Raw genomic sequence first — 4,839 nt, forward strand, 5'->3', positions numbered from 1 at the left:
TCTTCTGCCTCAGTTATTCTGCTATTTGTTCGTTCTAGTGTATTTATCACTTCAGTTATTGTGTTGTCCATCACTAATTGTTTGTTCTTTTTTTCTTCTAGGCCCTTGTTAAACATTTCATGTATCTTCTCAATCTGTGCCTCCATTCTATTTCTGAGATCTTAGGTCATCTTTAGTATCATTACTGTAAATTCTTTTTCAGGTAGATTGCCTATTTACTCTTCATTTATTTGGTCTTGTGGATTTTTAGCATGTTCCTTCATCTGCAACATATTTCTCTGTCATCTCATTTCGTCTAACTTACTGTGCTTGTGGTCTCCTTTCTGCAGGCTGCAGGGTTGTAGTTCCTTTTGCTTCTGTTTTCTGCCCCCTGGTGGATGATCATAAAGGGTGTCAAATGGCTTGATGGTTTTACAGTGCTCACTTATATATTATGAAGTATGTCCTTAACAAATCTGATGGTTTCTTTACAGAGTTCCTTTCTTCACCTTTTATTCAATGGATTAGCTGTTCAAGGTGGAGTGACAGGATGTCCTGAACTCAGTCTGCCATATTGGTTCTTAGCTTTCTTTTCAGATGACTTCAATATCTAAAATAAACACATCAAAGTTTCATCCACACTTATCATTCCACCAGCATCATCAAACTCACCAAAGTAATTTGGGGCTGAAAATATGGTTACCAATTATCACTTAGCAAGGATTTCATATCCATCTTCCACCACCTGATGAGCTTGACAAATGAAGTCTGAATTATGATGATTCAGAAATTTACCAATGACAAAATCTCTAAAGTGAAGGAAACACCACGACCATTTTCTTCCCAAACTTGTACTTCCTTGTCTGGGTCAGACCACAACAAATCACAGAGCAGACCTGTATCAGGGACTTCAGTGGGTCTCACAATTCTCCTAATCTTCTCCATAGATCGCAGGTCTGGTAACAGTCCTCCAAGACAACAGAAAATCTTCTCACCCACAATGGCAGCTGTAGGCAGACAGTTGAAGCAATCAGTTAAGGTCTTCCACAATTTAATATTAAACCTTCTTTTGCATTACTCATAGAATCTATAAATGAAATTGACTCTAGCACAGTCATGGTTTCCTCTTAAGAGAAAGAAATTCCCTTGATATTTGATTTTATAAGCTAATAGCAAACAAATGGTTTCCAAAGACTTCTTTCCTCTGTCTACATAATCTCCTAAGAAAAGATAGTTGGCTTCTGGGGTAAAGCATCTGTATTCAAATATTCACAGCAAATCTGTATACTGTCCATGAATACCTCCACAAATTTTCAGTGGCCCTTCCAATTCCAAAATAATAGGCTGGCTGAGAAAGTTCTCCCGAGATTTGATACATAAGCCCTGAACTTCTGCTTCAGTCATCTGCACAAAATTCCTGGACAACATCCTTACACCTCTAGCAGTCAGGTGATAAGACTGTCCACATTCAGTTCCCCATCTGCCATCTTGTTGGCACCAGATGCTCCATCCTGGGGAACAAGTTTTTCTCAGGTGCGAGGGCTATGGCAACAGCTTGGTATTCCCTCATCTATGAGTCATGCAGCGTTTTGACCCTGGTTCCAAATCCTCCTTCCCCCATGCCCTCCCCCTCCCCCCTCCCCACCAAGTAGTGGAGGGCCCACACACTCGAAGGCACCCACAATAAAGAAAGAAAGAAAGAAAGAAAGAAAGAAAGAAAGAAAGAAAGAAGTGGAGCCTCCACAAACTGGGCCATGTCAGACCCAGCAGCCCTAAACATTCTTGTATATATCTTTTGGTACATAAATATACACAATGCTGTACATTCTATACACAATACTGTAGATGTGGAATTATTTAACCAAAGGAATGTGCTAATTTATACTTTGCACATGAGTGAAGGAGATTATTTGTCTCTCAGTACTGTCACCAGCACCTAGTGTCACGAATCATTTGCATTTTAGTATTTCAGGTGGGTTTGTTGTAGTTTTTCATTGTGGTTTTAATTTGCATCTCCCTGATGACTAATGAAGTTGATTATCTTTTTTTTTGTGTGTGGTTCTCGGTCCTTTCACTGTTGCAGCCTTTCCCGCCATGGAGCACAGGCTCCGGATGTGCAGGCTCAGTGGCCATGGCTCACGGGCCCAGTTGCTCTGTGGCATGTGGGATCTTCCCATACTGGGGCATGAACCCATGTCCCCTGCATCAGCAGGCAGACTCTCAACCACTGTGTCACCAGGGAAGCCCTGATTATCTTTTTACATGCTTAATGGCTATATTGATATCCTCTTTTGTGAAGTGTTTGTTCAAATCTCTTACCCATTTTTCCATGGCTGTCTTTTTTATTTTTATTTTTTTAATTTACTTGTAGGAATGTTATATATAGTAAGAATATGAGGTCTTTGTCATATATATGTATTACAAATATCTTCTCATGCTCTGTGACTTTCTTTTTGATATTTTAAGAGAGTCATTTGATGAAAAGGTCTTAATTTTAATCAAGTCTAATTTATCAATCTTTTCCTTTATAGTTAGTACTTTCTGTTCTAATTTAAGAATATTTTGTCTCTCTCAAAGTCTGTGAAGGCATTCTTCTATATTATTTTCTAAAAGCTGTATAATTTACCTTTCAAACTTAGGGCTATGATTCATTTCAAACTACTTTTTTTCTGAATAATGTCAGTATTCAATTTTCCGTACAGATTTCTAATTGATCTAGGATCATTTATTGAAAAGATCCATTTCTTTCCACTGCATTACATTTGCTGACTAAAACATTATTCACAATCTAAAAATTGAGGGTAATGTTTTAATCAGCAGGAATTTTTAGGGCTTCAAGCCCAGGGGAAGCATATCAAGTAACCCTGACAGAACGGCTCCAAGGAGGCAGGGTGGGGCTGGGGGAGCTAGGATATATAGGAGTTTTGCAACAAAGGGCAGGTAGTAGGAACATCAAAAGATTACTGTTAATTAAAGAAAGCCAGATATCCCAAGTTAAATAATTTAGCACCGTTTTAATGCTAAATACCAAAGGGAGGATGTATGGGAAGATGCAAGAGTTTGGGCTCACTGAAATCATTCCTTTGATATGCACCTCAGATATCTGGGGCCAATATCCTGTGTTTTCACATCCTGAGTTTTCTCAGGGCTCACCATAGGGCGTGGTTACAGTCTGATGGCTGTTAAATGACAGGTATTCTTTTCCTTCATGTGTTCCCTTAGGGCTCACCAGCTCACCATTGGCAGTGGCTGCAATCGCTGATGACTGTGACATCCTTTGTTTACTATGGCAGGCAACATTCCATTTATCATATTCTCAAGTGGAGAATTTAAAGTTATCAGTGAACATCCTTATGACAATTATTTTAAAATGTTCATTAATTAAATCTCCTCTCAGTTTCATTAATGTATTTTTCTGAGATCTTATCTTGTTCTTTTGTTTGAACCAAATTCCTCTGTTTCTCCAATTTTCTTGATATTCTGTGTTGATTTCTATGCATTGGATAAAACAGCCACCACTCCTAGTCTTGAAGGAGTGACCTTGGGTAAATGATGAAACATTATTCAACTTTGCCTTAGCTCTTGGTTGTCTCTCAAACCTTTGTGATTGTCCAAGCAACTTATTTTACTTTTAATATCTCCCAGTAGTTGTGGTTGTGACAATGCAACCAAGCAGAACCATATAGGGCCTTCCTGGGACAGGCCTTCCTGCATATCCTCTGCTTTAGCTCCTCTCTGAAGTACCTACATAGTATTTGATGCAAATTTCCTTAGTTTTTTGCAGATGTGAACCCCCCCCCCCACAAGGTAAGAACTACTTGATGACCATGAAAACATAGCCCCAGGCCTCTTGGAGCCTAAGGGCTGATAATGTTAACCCCTGTGACACCACCCTGCTGCCTCACCATCAGCCAATCGGAGAATTGTGCATAAGCTGATCATGTATCCTGTGACCCACACCCCTCCTGGCCTTTAAAAATGCTTTGCCAAGGGCTTCCCTTGTGTTGCAGTGGTTGAGAGTCCGCCTGCCAATGCAGGGGACACGGGTTCGTGCCCCGGTCCAGGAACATCCCACATGCCGTGGAGCGGCTAGGCCCGTGAGCCATGGCCACTGAGCCTGCGCGTCCGGAGCCTGTGCTCCGCAACGGGAGAGGCCACAACAGTGAGAGGCCCGCGTACCACAAAAAAAAAAAAAAAAAAAAAAAGCTTTGCCAAAACCCTTAGGGGAGCTCAAGGCTTTTCAGGGCGTGAGCCACCTCATCTCCTTGCATGGCCTTGCAATAAACCTTTCTCTGCTCCAAACTCCGATGTTTCAATTTGTTTGGCCTCACAGTGCATCAGGCACACAAACTTGCATTAACAATTTTGGCGAAGCCAGCCTAGGTGTCCACAACTGTGGCAGGTCGATCCTGGCCTGGGGAAACCCCCTGAGCTGCCAGTGGCTGCTGGAGCCCATTTTGCTCTGGTGGTCTCAGAGGGACTGTCCCCAACAGGCGCTGGCCGCCCATGGCATGAGGTTGTTTGGAGCCAAGAAACGTCCAGAGCTGAGGTCCACATTCAGTGTCATTGTGTGAGTTGCTTCAGCTTATGCAGGCTGGGAATTCTCTCCACTCCATTTGGACTTCTTCCCTTCTGGAATGTGAGCTACTTGAGGGTAAGTTGCTCCAGTGTGCACACCAGGAACATATTCCTTCAATTTGGGCTTTTCCTTTATGGGACAAGCCAATTTGTTTTGTTGGGGTACCCTGTTGCAGATGGGAATTGTTGTTGAACTCTACCTGATTTGGGAACTGGTTCATTTGCGAGAGCTGGGCTTGGTGGAGGCTTCCGTTTTGGAGTAAAAGGGGAATTCTGGACTAC

General features: G+C 41.9%; 1 pseudogene; it reads right to left on the reverse strand.

Annotated features, from left to right (window-relative positions):
• Window positions 1-511: 511 nt before the first annotated feature.
• Window positions 512-1,466, reverse strand: LOC116747742 (annotated as a pseudogene).
• Window positions 1,467-4,839: the final 3,373 nt, after the last annotated feature.

The sequence above is a fragment of the Phocoena sinus genome, chromosome X (genome assembly GCF_008692025.1).
Source record: "Phocoena sinus isolate mPhoSin1 chromosome X, mPhoSin1.pri, whole genome shotgun sequence".
Taxonomy (NCBI): Eukaryota; Metazoa; Chordata; class Mammalia; order Artiodactyla; family Phocoenidae; genus Phocoena; species Phocoena sinus.